Raw genomic sequence first — 17,791 nt, forward strand, 5'->3', positions numbered from 1 at the left:
GACACAATGGCGTCCTTTGAAACAGAGACAATTTTATGGTCAACTTAAGCAAATGATCCATCTGGAGCCAGACTGTCCCACGGCTCTCAGCTTTCAAGCCAGTCAGTTCCTGGCCATAGGGAAGGAGGAGATGAGGAGGGAAATAAACACAGTAGGGAGTTTGTGTGTGTGTGTGTATTGTGAGACAATGCCTCGGACTAGCCATTGTTGAATTAATTTACATTTCTATTTGAACTTTTACAGTCCTTTACTTCCTTCAAGGTTGGGCTGGCTGGATTGGGATCTTCAAGTCTTACGACAGAGTTGGAATTAAAATGATGCAGCATTAAAGGAGGTAGATCATAGGAGAGGACACATTACCCAATGTGCTGTATCTGCACAAATGCATAAAGACGGGGCCTAGCAAGGTGGACAAAGTTAAAAGTCCAGAATTTGAAAACAGCTTATGGCATTTTGCAGGCATTAACACAACAGGGCAGGCGTTCACTTTTATGGGTTAATTGTAACACACCCTCTAAGATTGTCGTTGCTGTGGCTGTCCAGTATTCTCTACTTAGAGCATTTGAATGCTGTATTTGCTATAGGTATGGGCTGAGCACCCATGTTTATAGTGTAGCCATATCTGAGCTGCAAAATTTATGAGATGGTAGCAAAGTTGTGGACTTTTCTGTATCTCTAGGCTTCTGTCTATTTGGAACCCAGATTTAACAACACAGCTAGAGCAGTCCTACATAATTGAAACAAGGCAAATAGAGAACGATCAATGCTTCTTAGAACACATGAAGAGAAATGGCCAAGCTCACTGAATGTGAAGAACCAGATTATATCATAACAGGCACAGGTAACTGCCCCCAGCATGCAGGTCCTGTGCATATCCCATCCTCATCCTCCTTTCAAACTTGGATTCCTAAGAATCTACTCTATAATCTTTAGTGGAAATTAGTGGAGATTATTGCCTCTATGTGTCTCATGGGCATTGTCTGGAGAAGGGGTTGTCCTTACGACTAGAGTGCCGGTGGGATGGGTAGATGGCTGCTGTAAGAAATACAAGGTACACCTTTTCTTGCCCTCTGCCTGCCTGAGAGTTGCCTCTGCTCTTACCTGCGCATGTCAATTAGGGCATTATTTGCTGCTAAAGTGATGGAAGTTGCTGGCTAGAAATATGGTTGAGAGTTACATATTCTCTGCTTCCACTGATCTCCCAACTTCCGAAATTTATTTATTTGTTGCAGTATATATCTCCTTGAAATAATCTCATCTGCATTGCCTGTCAATCAGTTTGTATGCTGCCATAGTGTGAACAATGAAAAACTAATTAAAATGTCTATGTTAGGCATTATGTCATATAGGCAAATGTTTTTTAGTAATATCTAAAACATTATTCTGGTTAAAAGATCTGTTATGATCCAGGATTTCAGTATCGAGAAATGTAATCTATAGCATATATAACACTTTGTTAAATTCTTCTGTATCTGATTCTCTTGTGCTGTGCTTTTGTGAATTAAAGACACATGCCTGACTTTGGGAACACAACTGCTAAATATCACTGAACACCATCATTATGGGAATTGTTTTGAAATTGTTTGCCAATAATAAACTACTCCATATACCATTCTTCAAGCAAAGAAAACAGATACACATACAGAAAGCCAACATACATACCATAAGTTTCCACCAAATACTTGATCAGTCCATGGGGCAGTAATTAACAGGAACTATAGAAACCCCATTGGTCATAATGGGTCCTTGACTGGAGTACAACATGTTTCTTTCTGTTCAACCCATGCTGTATTCATTAAAGAAACAACCAATTTCAGAACACCCTGAAGCATTTGCAGGAAAAAAAATGCAGATAAAATCTGTAGTTGCTCACTCATCAATAATATTAGTGAAAATATTGTCAATGGCAATGAAAATACAGCTTAGCTTTATGATATCGTGTTAAGATTGTATTGGTTTTGCTTTGATGCAGCTAGCTCCATATGAAGGACTTTTCTAACCAATCATACTCATTTCATTATAGAGTGAGTATGTATGTATGTATGTATGTATGTATGTATGTATGTATGTATGTATGTATGTATGTGAGAAACACACTTGTATATATATGTAGTATTGTTCATCCTTCCCCCTTTTCTTTCTTATTCCATTTGCTATTTTTTTATTATAGTTTTATAGTATAAGCCTTAACTCTCTCACTCTCCAAAGCAGTGACGTGCGGTGAGGTTTATGGCTGGTGAGGCTGGTGACATTATCAGGAAGGCAGGGAATGGGACCATGTGTGCAGGAGGCTGAGGCTGCCTCAGCCTCCTGCACACATTCCCATTCCCCGCCTTCCTGAGTCAACATGAAGGGGACCGCGGAGCGCGAGCCAGCGGAGCACGCTCCGCGGTCCCCTTCATGTTGACTCAGGAAGGCAGGGAATCAGACCACGTGTGCCTTTTCCCTTTTTTTTCTTGTCATGATGAGAGCGGTGAGGCTCTGCATCCCCTGCCTCCCCTGACTGCACGTCCCTGCTCCAAAGTTACCAAAGCTAAGCTGCACAAATCAGCTGGGTGACCATTGGGTGGTAGCCAGATACAGAAGGACCTAACTCTTTGCTGTCACTTAGTGACTGTCTTTATTTTACAATCCAGATCTGGTGGTTGTAGTGTAATAGCAGTAGTACATGTTGCCATTGTTATTATCATGATTCTTGCTATGCAGGATAAAAGAAAGGAAAAGAAAAAGAAAAAAGAGACAAAATACACGTAAACTTTCAAAGTTTTAAAGCCAAGCATTGACCAAAAAGTAGTGGTGATTGATCCATCTTTTTTCTACCTTGAAAATAAGGGCCAGTTTGTAAGTAGTCAGTAAATATATGTCACCAAGCCAAGAGGAGTGATAACTTGTACTTGGGACCATTGGGCAGGAGGTTAGCAAGTCTGCATTCGAGACCCAAGATCTGCCATGGGGCGGGGATGAGCTCTCATCCTTCCCTCCAGCTCCTGCGGGGGACATGAAAGGAGCCTCCAACTGGGCAAGGGTGGTGTCACTGGCTATCCTTTCAACCTGGAAGTGTCTCGGTGCTTCTGACACCAGTGCAAAAAATCAGCCTAAGATTAAACACCATCCTGGTCTGTAATAACTTTCCATCTCTTCTGGTTCACCCATTCTCAGTAAACTCATAATTCTTCATCTATGCAATTGGTAAGTGATTCAAAATCATTCACATCTCTAAACTGTATCTCTTCCCAAAACAATACTAGTGTCAGCATTCCAAATATCATGCAGAATTAAATCATTGTCCAAGGCAAAGTTATCCTTAAAGCTGCAATTTAATAAGACAGACATGTTGGCATTATGCTATGAAATTTCAACTCTATTTTACATCCTGTGGGTTCACCCAGTTGAAAGTTCATATCTATCCCCACACCCCATAATTCATCACATGTTCCAATCATCACCTTCCAGGCTGGCATCTACACCCCTCTGCTTCCGGTCAGGTGTCGAGGTGCGGAGACAAAAGATGACCTTGGCTTCTAAGAAAGAATGACAACAATACATACCACAATCCTACTCCTTTCTATCCCCCTCCTAATTACTACACTAATGAAATACATAGGAAATTATAAGAAAGTGTGGCAGGCCAAAGATTCTTAAAGGAACCTCTGCAGGCCTGACAACTAGGTAACGTAAACAAAATTCAGATGTCTGTGGTGCACATATATTTCTCATATAATGTATATAGTTATCCTCTAACACCTACCCCCCCCCCACACACATTATTTCATGCTTCCAGCATCATGAAGTTCACTGTCAGCCTTTTTAACTGCTCAGAGAAGTGTCCAATGAACACATTTTTGCTGTTCAGTTATGTTAATCTTAAAATCGTAAGAAACACACTAATACACTTTAAGGTCTTCAAGCATTGGTATGTTACTGTGGGATATTCCAATTCTTTGTTCCAAAGTTCTTACAAATAAATGATATTGTTTAATCATCTATAGAAAAATAGTATTGATTTAGGATTGTCCAAAACAAATGTCGCTAGTCATTTCGGAGTTATAGATGTTGCTAATATATCTACAAGAAATGCTGAAATCAAAATAACTAAATACCGTATATTGCCTTTCTATAGTTTTAGACAATTCAAATGGTTTTAGAAAGAATTCAAATACTGTAGTTTAAAATTTAAATAGGAAATAAGCTGTTCTAAAATATGAACACACTTATGAGACTATGAGTTTAAAAATGATTTACTGGCTATAGGAGGCTTATTCATATTGTGAATGAGAATCAGAATCAAGGCAGTGCTAATTTCAGAGTACGTGGCAATTATTTCACAGCGCATAAAGCTAGAAATTCTAATGTAATAACTAAAAAAAAGAACCAAGCTTCTGCCACCATGTTAGAGGAATCACATAATATCTTTTATATTGTATCGCTAATGGTTTTGGATTCGATCATTTGAATTCCACAGAGAAATAGAAATCTAAATACTGTATATGCCAAGTGATAAAACCAAAATTCAAAAAAGTTAAAATTCTAATTATCATATGATAGCTGTGATTTAGATCAAGACAATTAGGAGTTTGCTCTTGCCCTGAAACATTTCTTCATTTTATCAATCCATGGACTGTGATGGGATCCAATTCAACTCTATTCTCAAGCGTGGAAATCTGAGGGCTAACCACTCTCTCAGCCCAATCAAGCTCGCAAGGTTGTTCTTGTGGGGAAAATAGGAGGAGGAGGGAACACTATGTATTGTATTTTTTTTCCCTTTTAACAACCTGTATCCCTTGCATCGGGGTGGAGTCAAGGCAACTGAATGGACCTCAGCATTTACTGGCCAGATGCCCTTCCTGACACCTAGGTGGAGTTTGCAGCAGATATTTTCACTTTGCGCCCAGAGAGAGAAATATCTGTCTAGGATTGAACTCATAGCCTCCTGTCTCTGAGGTGAGAGCTCCACCTCTAGCCTACCATGCCACTCAAAGATGGGATATAGATTGTTAAATAAATAAATACATGCATGCATGCATGCATATCGTCAGACTTGTTCCAGTCAGTCCCTTAGGAAAGAAAGTCCCTCAACTCCATTTGTGTGAAGTTATAGGTTCTTTTAATAAAGGTTGCTGTAAAGTCAGGCTAGAATTAAGTTTCCTGCGTGAAAGGTTCCAATTTTTTCTCCTCATGCCAGCTCTCCCCCCATGACCAGTTCATCTTCAGCCAATGAAGAGAAGCATAGGTGTTTTGAGAATCACTGAGATGTTTGAGGCAATCCGCATTCCATTCTCAGGGTGTGTGGCCTTGGGTATTGATCCAAATTGGTTCTGTGCTTCCCTGATCTTCATCAAGCTGTCATCCCCCTCCCTATTTCCCATCACATACCCATAGATGTTTATTGCCCATTTGCCCCTCTGTGCCCCCCCTCCCCCGAGGCATTGATGGCAGGATGCCAGCAATGCACCAAGCCACGAATGGCAGAACTGACACATATATACATACTTTAAAGATATTTACATCTGTCCAGAATATGTATTTATGTTAGTCCGTATGCTTATACACACATGCCCTTTGATGTGGTATTTACTTATAACATTTATCTTTCTCCTGAAAAGAACTCCTGAGTTCTAGTCCAGTTTTAGGCATGAAGCCAGTTGCGTGACCTTGGGCCAGACACTCTGTCTCAGTCTAAGAAGCAAGCAATAGCAAACCACTTCTGAAATCATGCCAAGCAAACTACAAGGACTTGTTAATGTAGCCGTAAAGCGTAAACACTGCCTTGAAGTCACACACACACACACACAAACACACGCACACACAAATTTGGAATAAACAATTTAAAATATTTACAGCTACAACTAATTTTTTCTTGGTTTCATATTCCAAGATGCTTGCAAGAATTCAGACACCAAATATGTCATGGTTATTCATACTTGGCGACTTTAAGATATGTAGACTTCAACTCCCAGAATTCCCCAGCCACCATGCTTTGCTGAGGAATTCCTGGAGTTGAAATTAGTACATCTTAAAGTTGCCAAGTTTGAAATCACTGGCTTATATGAAGTATATAAGACTTACTTTAATTGATTGGGTACCTAACAATTCATGAAGTTATTGCACCACATCAATAAATGTGGGTTTAAAGCATTTGTGATACTGGTAAAGACAAAGACATATAACAGCAATCTGTTTTCACATCCCTTTCAAGCCTAGGCAGGGGTGAAATGCTCTGAAGTCTGCTATCCGTTCACTTCGCGCATGTGCACTTCGTGTGAACTGGTAGTAAAAAATGCTTTAAAAAGTTTTTTAAAAGTTCCGACGATCAGCTATGCGAAAATCAACTGTGCTGGGTGATGATCAGAAGCTTTTTTTACTTCTTTTTAGCATTTTTTTACTACCGGTTTGCCTGAAAAGGTCGTTAAAAAAATGCTTTAAAAAGTTTTTTAAAAGTTCCGACAATCAGTTGTGCTGCTCGATCGTCGGAGCTTTTTTTTTTACTTTTTTTTACTACTGGTTCAGGCGAACCGGCACAAACTGGTAGCATTTCACCCCTGAGCCTAGGTGGTCCCACATTTACCCCCTAAGTCAGGCCAATGGGTTCGATATCAAACTGACTGTAAGAGAGTGAAGGGAACTTTGATACCTCCATAAGGAGAAAAAAATAATAATCCCATTTGTAATATGTAATAAAAATAGATGATTGTGAGATGTGACGGGTGGGTGAAAAAAAAATCAAGCATATTGGAAGGAGGTGCTTGACAGTGTAAAAAAAAAAAAATCACAGCATGCTGCTTTGTCCCTAATGTACCATTAAGATTACTTCTTGGATGTACAGGCAAAACAGGAAATTGTGCCTAATTTGATTATAGTGGCAAGAATAGAAGAGGCCTCTACATGGAAAAACTCATGTGGACCATTAATATGATTGCCTAAAGAGTTTACAGTTTACACAGTAAAATAGACATGTTTAAGTTTAAAATTCTGTTTCCAGAAAGGCAGACAAAAAAAATACTCATGTAAGAAATTTATTTGCATATTCCTAAAATGTATGTTTTAGTTTTGAAAGAACAGAAATCTATTGAAAAAAGAATTGTTTTTTTAAGACAAAAGAATGCCAGAAAAACACTTCCTTTAATGATCTCCTAACAACCAATAAAGAAAAACCCCTGTGTTTTTTCCAAGAACAGATGTTCACGAAGGCCCATGGTACTCAGACCCTGAAGCTACGTTTCATGTCCCGCCTTGTGCTTCAAAAAGTTCTTCAAATGACTTGATCCATTTTCCTCCAGAATTTATCCACTGTTAACAGCAGTCAAAAAGTTGTAGTTTGGCAACTTGCAAAGCTGAAGGTCTACGGGGTTTTGAATAGGCTATTTCCCCATTTGTTGTTATTTGGTCATGTGATTTGGGAACTTTGAAATCTGTTTGTAACTGTGTAATCAACTTTAATAATGAACCGATATCAATCCTTCTAGTCTGTTTCATAATCTTGGAAAAACTTTAAGCTTGGATTCCCTTAATTATACAAGCAGTATAAAGTACATTAAACTTTACACCGTCATCTTAGGTTCTGAGTTCAAACAGGTCACTGTTCTTCTCCATGTGCGCATACATAGTTACACCATCTCTGCAACTATGCAGACCCTACAGTGCAACTAAACCACTGAGCTGTATAACTAGTGCCATGCTGTCATCACAATTTTCAGTTGGATCTGATAGGCAGAGGAGAAAATAACAGAATAACAGAGTTGGAAGGGATCTTGGAGGTCTTCTAGTCCAACCCCCTGCTCAAGCAGGAGACCCTATACCATTTCAAACAAATGGCTGCCCAATCTCTTCTTTAAAAACCTCCAGTGATGGAGCAAGCACAACTTCAGAAGGCAAACTGTTTCACTGATTATTTTCACTGTCAGGAAATTTCTCCTTAGTTCTACGTTGCTTCTCTCCTTGATTAATTTCCATCCATTGCTTCTTGTTCTGCCTTCAGGTGCTTTGGAAAATAGGTTGACCCCCCTTTCTTTGTGGTAGCACCTTAGATTTTGGAAACTGCTATCATGTCACCCCTAGTCCTTTTTTTCATTAAACTAGACATACCCAATTCCTACAACTGTTCTTCACATATTTTAGACTCCAGTCCCCAAATCATCTTGGTTGCTTTTCTCTGCACTCTTTCTAAAGTGTCCACATGTTTTCATATCATGGCAGCCAAAACTGGATGCAGTATTCCAAGTGTGCTCTTACCAAGGCATTATAAAGTGATACTAATATGTCACGTGACCTTGTTTCTATCCCTCTGTTAGTACAGCCCAGGACTGTGTTGGCTTTTGGGGGCAGTTGCAGCACACTGATGGCTTATATTTAAGTGATTGTCCACCAAGACTTCCTCTGTTCAGAGTTTTTGGAAATGAGGAGATACCCCCTGTTTTAAAATATGGAGATAGCAATTTCTTTCTTTTTTCCTTTTTCCTTCTTGGGATAGCAGGCTCAAATTATTGTGATTACTGAGTGAAAATATTCTGTATGTGAAAGCAAATTCAGTTTTACATTGAAGAAGCATAAGAAAGAACTACCCATCAACTTTTAACACTTGGACAGCAGGATGTATCTTATCCTGATCTTCTGTTAGAATAGAATAGAGCTGGGACGGACTTTGGAGGTCTTCTAGTCCAGCCCCCTGCTCAAGCAGGAGAACCTATACCATTTCAGATAAGTGACTGTCTAGTCTCTTCTTAAAAATCTCCAGTGATAAGAGCGCTCACGATTTCTGAAGGCAAACTGTTCCACTGGCTTGCTTAAAACTGTTAGGAAGTTTCTCCATGATTCCAGGTTGCTTCTCTCTTTGATTAGTTTCCAATCATTGTTTCTTGTTGCCCTCTGGTGCTTTGGAGAATAATTTGATCCCTCTCAAATACTGGAATACTGCTATCATGTCACCCCTAATTTTCTTTTCTTTGGACTAGCCAAACCCAAATCCCACGGCCGTTCTTCATATGTGACCATGTAACAGCCGTGGCAAGGGGGGCGTTCCATCAGGTCCGCCTGATGCGCCAATTGCGCCCCTTATTGGACCGGGATGCCCTACGCACAGTCACCCATGCGCTAGTGACGTCTCGCCTGGACTACTGCAATGCTCTCTACATGGGGCTTCCCTTGAGATGCACTCGGAGACTACAGTTGGTCCAGAACGCGGCCGCGCGGGTGATTATGGGGAGATCTAGATACTCCCCTGTAACACCTCTTCTGCGCGAGCTGCACTGGCTTCCTGTGGTCTACCGAGTGCGTTTCAAGGTTTTGATTATGATCTTTAAAGCGCTTCATGGCATAGGACCTAGTTACATGCAGGATCGCATCCTGCCCCACACATCCCTACGACCAATTCGCTCACACAGAGAGGGACTTCTCCGGGTGCCGTCCGCCAAACAGTGTCGGGGGGCGACATCCAGGAGCAGAGCCTTCTCTGTGATGGGCCCAGCCCTGTGGAATGACCTCCCCCGTGACATCAGGATTATTTCCGATCTCCGCTCCTTCCGTGTACAGTTGAAGACCCACCTCTTTCAATTATCCGGCCTGGCTCAACCGTATTTTTTTCATATTCCTCCTGACTGTCTTTTTTAAATTTTAAATTTTTATTGTATATTGGGTTTTTATTAAACGGGGCATGTTAATGGTTTTAATTTGTCTAAATGTTTTAATCTATTACCTCCTCCGTGCATGTATGTCTTCGTATATATGTATGTTTATATATGTCTTAGTGTACGCCGCCCCGAGTCCTGCCCGGAAAGGGAGCGGCTAATAAATCCAAATTTATTATTATTATTATTATTATATGTTTTAGTCTCCAGGCCTTTGATCAACTTAGTTGCTCTTCTCTGAACTTTTGACAAAGTCTCAACATCTTTTTTGTAGTATGGTGACTATTGGTTACAGTATTCCAGGTGTGGTCTTACTAGGGTTTTATAAAGCAGCACTGATACTTCATGTGATCTTGATTCCATGCCTCTGTTTATACAACCAAGGATTGTATTAGCTTTTTAGGCGGCGGCTGCACACCACTGGCTCATATTCAAGTGATCACTCATTAGGACTCTAAGGTCCCTTTCACAGTTACTGTTTTTGAACCAGGTTGCTCAAAACTAATCTGCACATACCTTTGATTTTTTTCCTGCCTAAATGTAAATCTGCTCATAGTCATTTTGATAAGATATGGGTAGATATAGATGCTCACTTTTCCCAAGCTTAAAGAATGCCTTGGGCCCCCTGGCAGCCTTCTCTGCAGAAAATGTTTTGAAAAGTCACCTAAAATTAGTTCCCTCAGGCAGAAGTGATTAAGCAAGATGGCGTTACTGACATCCACCTGGTTCCACTGCCTGTCCCTTCCACTTTGACTTGTTCATGGAATTCCTTCAAATCCAAATTAAAACTGTAGGGTGCAGGCAGGGGGGAAAAACCACCAGATTTGTTGAGTGAACATTGCACCTCTGCTCCTATAACCAGGTGTTAGGCCACATCAGGTTTAAAGCATATTTCAACTCCCAGAGTTTCTGGGAATCAAGCCAAGTTAAGACACAGTTAATGGTTCATTTCATCAAAAATAAAAGGCTGTTTTGCCACACGGCAGAGATGTCTCCTAAGGTAGCTTCTTAAAAGCTGACTTCCGTGACATGGCAGGCTGCTCTCTTCTTCTTCTGCCTAATCTGAATTTCAAGTGTGCGGTCATTAGCCATGGGTATTATGCAGGGTACAATCTTGCCCCCATCAAAGGTGCAGTTAAAATATATTCTTTAAAATACTACTGGACATCAATAGTGGGCCAACAGATGAGTAAATGGGTGATAGTTGGCAACTCTACCATATTTTTCGGAGTATAAGACGCACCTTTTTCCCTCAAAAAAGAGGCTGAAAATCTGGGTGTGTCTTATACACTGAATACAGCATTTTTTTTTTTGCCTCCCAAAACCCCGCTCCTTCACCAAAATGGCCGTACAGAGCCTTTAGGAGGCTTTCAGAGTGTTCCAGGGGGCTGGGGAGGGCAGAAATGAGCGAAAAATGGGCCATTTGTTTGCTCAGTTTTGCCCACCAGCCCCCAGGAGCACTCTAGAAACCTTCTAAAGGCTATGTATGCCCTTTTCTTGAAGAAAAAAGGGCCTGTTTTCATGAAAAACAGGCAGTTTTTGGGAGGTCTGCAGAGTGCAAAAACTTTTTGTTTTAATTTGCCTCTTCAAAATCTTGGTGCGTCTTATACTCCACAAAATACGGGTATACAGTGCAACTCACTGTTGAGGTCAGAACTGTACTGGATAGATGCATAGTTAGATTGTGGAAAGTCAGTTGCTTGTAGATGACAACAAAGAAGGAATGCCTGGTCCATGCTTGGAGTCATCTGTTTCAGGGGTGGGTTCCTGCCAGTTCTAACCTCTTCTATAGAGGGGTGGGGAGAGGGGATGATTCCGTGAAAGTGCTGGGCAAGCATGGGTGAGCGCAGGCAGCTCCATTTGAGTGAGAGCCACTGAAGTGATGCCCACCGCTCACGCAAATGGAGGGTGCACACCAGGGGTGGGTTCCTGCCAATTCTAACCTCTTCTATAGAAGAGGTTCCACAAATCTACAGTGCCACTTAGAACCGGTTCCAGCTCCCTCCCCCCGCCCGTCCACACATCATCAAGATGAAGAGCGAGAGGAGGAATTCTAGGAGTTGAAGTCCACAAGTCTTAAAGCTGTCAAGTTTGAACACCCCTGGGTTTTTTTTTTCTAAAGGGTTATGGGTGCAAGGGTCTTGTAACTTGACAGCTTTAAAACTTGCGTGCTTCAAATGCCAGAGTTTCTGAGCCAACATTTTGGTTGCTAAGCAAGAGCGTTGTTAAGTGAGTTTCACCACATTTTACAAGTTGGCCATGCCCACCCAGTCACATGATTGCCCAGCTACTCCCACTCAGTCACATGGCCGGCAAGCCACTCCCACAAAGCAGGCCATACCTACAGAAGAGGTTCTAAAAATTTTTGAAACCCACCACTGATCTGTTTGGAAGAAGCCTTGCTGAAGCCTGGTTCCAAACCATGAGTTTGATGTAAATAATAGCTTGATAGGTCACTTATATAGTCAGATTTATTCCTGATTTGCTCCACCTGCAAAATTAATCAGAAAATTAAGTGGTAAAATGGATCCTTTCCAAATATTTTGACTACAAGTTATTTTCCTGTACAATCAAGCTGTGTGATAAAATAATGACTTCATTTTCTGCACAATTTTCTCCAGAGAGATCTGGAAGTAATTTAAAGTCAGAACTCCTTCCCCTTCTTCCTTTTTTAAAAATAAAAACACCCTGCTTTCTGGTTCTAGTGGGTCACACCCCAGATTATGCCTGCAAACCCCAAAGTTTCTTTCTGGACTTCCCATTTATTCATCTCTCTCTACTTGTTCTTGTACTTTGGGATAAAATGTGATGTCTAACCAATTGGCACCCATAAGTCAACTCATGCTGCTCTTCTAAATGAAAATTAAGATTTTTCAGCACGAAAAAAACCATTTCAGACACTGATTTCTTGACAGTCTCATCAACAACTTCCCTAAAATTTGCTTCCTGGATAAGGAAGACCAACCAGTTTCCTGGATGCTTAGCAATTCATGACATATGGATGTCGCCTTCCTCCATCCTGAGGGGATGGCTATGCATAACTATACTGTTACAAAAGCTAGCTGAAAAAACTACGTTCTCATGGTTGCCAGGGAAATCTGCCAGTCATGGACTGTGATCATCATGGGTCAGAGAGAATATCAGGCCATCACTATAGAAAAAGCAAAGGATGGGTTGAAAATTGAAATCCAGAAAGAAACTTCTCAAGCAGGCTTGGTTTGCAGTTTATACCTACAGGAGCCAAGCAGCTTAAAGCCTGCAGTACAGAAAAGGCCTTAGAATTCTACCGCCTGATCCAAGAGCAGGTGCCAATCATGGAAAGGAGATGCTTGTTTCCCCTGTGTAAACCAGTTGGAAATGAAACGGGTTTAAGAAATCTTTTTCAGAATGTCAACCTCTTCCTCCACTGTGGCCCCAACCCGGTGCTGTACAGACTGCAGTTAACCTGGTCCTCAACTGGAAAATTTGGTTGCTTCTTTTCATCCATAGCCGCCCATCCGGAAAGCCATTCTCAATTGCTTCCCCTTCTATGGGCAGGTTGTTAGATCTGGGCAACGAGAGACAGACTGCGGACACGACGTGACTTAACAGCTCTTTATTAGTAATAGTAGTGATCCAGCTTACTCTGTGGTCGGAGGGTTCCCCTTTTATAGGGATGAGGCACGCCCATTGACCAATCAGAGGAATACCTGTTTCCCGCTGTAGGAGCGGACCTGAGGGAAGACTTATCCCGATATATGCTAATATCTAACACCCCTCCCCTCCTAGATGGGACGTTGCGGTAGGTGACATAGTCCTTTAGGTAGGTGGGTGTTTGTCTTGCTCGGGAGGAACGTCGGAGTTCAGGTTGTGTTGAAGTACTTGCAGGATTGGTTTCCTGTTGGGTTGAAGTAGTTGCAGGATCGGGTGCTTTTTCTGTTTCTGGAGGTCTTGCGTTTTCGATGCTCTTTTCCCTGGTATCTTGTTCGGCTGCGATGACGGGGGTTTGCTCAGCGGCTGTGATGACGGGGGGTTGCTCAGCTGCGTGCGTGATGTCCTGTCCCCCGCTTAGCTCGCCGGTGTCGTCGTTTCCTGGGATGAAGTTTCCCTGCGGTTGTCTTTCTGTGGACAGGAAACTTTCGCCCTCATCCCTTAAGTTGGAGTGTGCTAGGCGACCTCGAAGCTGATCGATGTGCCTTCTCCAATTCCGCCCATCTTCAAGCTCTAACAAATACGATCGAGGGCCCATGATGCCAATGACCCTTGCCGGTATCCACAATGTCCCCCCTGTGTAATTTTGAGCATAAACAGTGTCTCCTTCTCTAAAAGATCTGACCTTACTTGTAGAGTCTGGGGGAGCCGAGGTAGAATAATTCGGGTGGAGCCTGTCCAGGTGAGATCGTAGGCGGCGACCCATTAGTAGTTCAGCGGGGCTTCTACCCGTCGTTGCGCTCGGGGTAATGTGTTGAATGAGGAGGTAATGGTCAATGCGTGTTTGCCAATCCCCCGGGCCCATCCTGGCGAGGGCCTCTTTCGCGAACCGCACCATTCTTTCTGCCTGACCATTGGACGCTGGATGGAATGGCGCGATGAGGGCGTGTCTGATTCCCAACCCTGCTAAAAATGTTTCGAACTGCATGGCCGTGAATTGGGGCCCGTTGTCCGATACTAACAGATCTGGTAGACCATGGGTGGCGAAAAGCCGCCTAAGAACCTTTATAACTGCCTCTGCCGTGGTTGATGTCATTAGGACTACATCCAACCATTTAGAATAAGCATCTACAACTATGAGGAAGGTTTGACCCTGGAATGGCCCTGCAAAATCAATATGAATGCGTGACCAGGGTGCCTTGGGTTTCTCCCATTCTGTGGCGGGCGCTTCCGGGGGTGCTGGTCTCGACTCCTGGCATGGATCGCAAGTGGCCACCCACTCCTCTATTTCTTTGTCCATATTGGGCCACCACACATAACTTCTCGCTAACGCTTTCATTCTCACGATCCCCGGATGCCCCATATGTAAAGCATTCAATACCTTTTTTCGTAGCGCAAAAGGAATAACAACTCGATCCCCCCACAACAAACATCCCTGTAACACGGAGAGTTCGTCCCGTTTAGACCAAAACATTTTGAATTCCGGGCCCACATTTCCCTTTGGCCACCCCCTCCATACCCAAGTTTGCACTTGTTTTATTAAATTGTCCTTCGAGGAGAACCTTGCAACGTCGTAAGAAGAAACCGGTCCCGAATCCAAACAGTCAATGAGCAATACCGGTACTTCTGGAGTGGGGTCTGGCAAAATGTCTGGTAATGGGCAACGGCTGAGCGCATCTGCGTGCCCTAGAGTGGAGCCCGGTCGATGAATTAACTTGTAAGAGTACGCAGCCAGGAAAACAGTCCACCTGGTCATACGTGGAGAAAGGGAGACCGGAGTGGGGCGATTTCCCGCCAAAAGTCCTAACAGCGGTTTGTGATCAGTAATGAGTTCAAAATCGCGGCCGTAGAGGTATTCATGGAAACGTTTCACACCTGCAACGGCAGCCAATGCTTCTCTGTCCATTTGGCTGTAGTTCCTTTCGGCCGATGAAAGAGTTCTGGAGTAGAAAGCAATGGGTGCTTCTTTCCCGTCGGGCATCCTGTGGCTGAGGACTGCTCCAACCCCGAACGGCGATGCGTCGCAGGTCAATACCAGCGGGAGGGTCTGACTGTATTGTACAAGTAGTGAGTCAGTGGTGAGCAGGCGCTTTACCCCGGCGAATGCTGCAGCTTCTGCTCGTCCCCATCTCCATGGTGCGTTCCTCTGGAGTAGACGGTGTAGTGGCTCAGCAACGGTCGCCTTCTGTCTCAGAAAAACGCTGTAGAAATTAAGTAGTCCGAGGAAGGCCTGCAACTCGGTTTGATTTCGTGGTGTGGGGGCGTCCTGGATCGCCTTAATTTTCTTTTCAGTGGGGTGAATTCCCTGACCATCAATTCTATAACCCAGGAATTCTACGCTAGGCACGTTAATTTGGCATTTTTCTTTTTTCAGGCGGAGACCCTTCTCTCTGATTCTGGCCAAAACCGATCTGACTCTTTTGTTTAGTTGCTCCTCGTTTGCAGCGGACACCAAGATATCGTCAAAATATGGGACGACTCCCGGTATCCCTTGCAACAGTCGTTCCATGACGCTCTGGAACAATCCTGGAGCAATACTTACGCCGAATTGTAGCCGGTTGCATTTAAACGCTCCTCTGTGCGTCACTATAGTCTGGGCCTCCGCTGTGGCGCTATCTACTGGCAGTTGCTGGTAAGCTTGTGCCATATCTAATTTAGCGAAAACTTTTCCTGGCCCCAATGAGTGCAATAGGTGCTGTACTACGGGCACCGGATATGCGCTCTGTTGTAGCGCGACATTAATTGTGCATTTATAGTCTGCGCACAAGCGGACTGATCCGTCTGACTTAACTGGGGTCACGATAGGTGTCTCCCAACGCGCGTGATCTACCGGCTCCAGGATTCCTTGTTCCACTAACTTATCTATCTCTTTATCTATTTTTGGGCGGAGTGCAAAAGGCACTCGTCTCGGTTTAAGCCGGATTGGCGCCACATTTGGATCTAAATTGAACGATATTGGTTTGCCCACATACTTACCAAGACCGGAGCTGAACACATCCTCGAACTCCTTAAAGATCTTTTCAGCGCTGCTGTTTCTCACGGCGTTGATTCCGGTGACTTCTAATCCCAGGGCTTCAAACCAATCAAGCCCCAGGAGGTTCTGCAATGGCGCGCTGGAGATGGTCACGGGCAGCTGGGCTTCGATGTCCTTAAACTGGATGTGGAATGTGCCTTGGCCCACGATGGGGACTTGGTTCCCCTGGTAGTCTCGTAGCAGGACGTCAGGAGCGCGCAGTTGGCTCTTTCTGAGGCTGGGAATGGCCTGTTTCATGGATGCCCATGAAATGATCGTCAGGGTTGATCCTGTGTCAACCTCCAGCTCGCAGGGTGAGCCCTCCAAGAGGACTGTGACTTTCAGCCTTTTGGGCCGCTTAGGGCGGACCTGATGTATCGTGGTGAGATACGTTCGCAACTCCTCTCTCTGGGTCAACTCTATCTCATCGTCTATATCCTGAAAATACTCTCGTTGAGCGTCTTGGTAGAACGCTCTTTCGGCTCTCTGTGTGAATTCTCTCTGGGGATACGCTCGCTCACTTTCTTGTGAGTAATCTCTCTGGGAATACGCTCGTTCAGCTCTTTGGGGAGTTTCTCTCTGGGTAAACACTTGTGGATTTTTCTCTGGGCGCCCTTTTTGATTTCGCCAAGCCCCTGGGTTGGGCTTCTGTTGGCGGTACATGGGTGGCTGCCGTGAGGCAGGGACTCCGCTCCGGCACACTCGTGCGATGTGCCCAAGTTTGTTGCAGTGCGAACAAACAACGTTCCTGAACCTGCAAGTAGACCTGGGGTGATTCCCTCCGCAGCTTGCGCAGGGCGGCAAACGGGATCCGGGTTTCCCCCCAGGCCTCCAGTGACTGCTCTGCATTAGGTGACTGTCCTCGAACTCGGGATCCACGTAGTCGGGGCTTGCGTCTTCGTAGTGGACTCTGGTTTGTCTCGGTGCTGGCTGGGTTTCGTTGACCCTTCGTTGTATGGTCACTGCTGATTTCTCCGCTGATTCCGACGCTCTTGCTTTGTTCAATGCTGACTGTAGGGTTAGATTCGGGTTGGCTAACAGTTTCTTTTGCAACGAAATGTCTCTTACCCCACAGATGAATTGCTCTAAGATATGCTCTTCCAAATCCCTGTATTCACAGTGGGCTGCTATTCTTCGTAGAGCTGCAACAAATTGGTTAATGGATTCTCCCGCCTTTTGAGTCCTCATGTTGAACTCTTTGCGGCTGACATGGCGGGACGGTTTTGGCGCGTAATGTGTTTCCAAGGCTTGTTTCAGCGTCGCCCATGGTACTGCTTGTATTGGAGTAGGCGCGGTGAGGTCTCTGGCCGTATTGAAGACTTCCTTTCCGCAGTAGCCGAGGAAGATATTTTTCTTTCTTGCATCGGTGATCCCCGTGTACTCATTTGCTTCGAGGAAACACTCGAAGCGAATCATGAAGGCTTCCCATTCGTCGGTTGCTGGGTCGAAAGGAGCGGGGGGAGCATGCATCGCCATCTTCTCAGTTTGAATTTGCCGCGCTGCGGTGATCTGAGATGGCTGCCGGAAT

At 43.8% G+C, this 17,791-nt stretch overlaps 1 protein-coding gene across 1 annotated transcript in view; it reads right to left on the bottom strand.

The window, feature by feature from the left end:
* Window positions 1-3,466: 3,466 nt before the first annotated feature.
* ACY3 (aminoacylase 3) overlaps window positions 3,467-17,791 on the bottom strand; it is a 322,364-nt gene continuing 308,039 nt past the window's right edge. Inside the window, exon 8 of the mRNA XM_081952119.1 lies at window positions 3,467-3,521. The gene's annotated coding sequence lies outside the window, so the exon portion shown is untranslated. The remainder of the gene's footprint in view (window positions 3,522-17,791) is intronic.

This window comes from Natrix helvetica (genome assembly GCF_964273705.1).
Source record: "Natrix helvetica genome assembly, chromosome: 1".
In the NCBI taxonomy this organism is placed as follows: Eukaryota; Metazoa; Chordata; class Lepidosauria; order Squamata; family Natricidae; genus Natrix; species Natrix helvetica.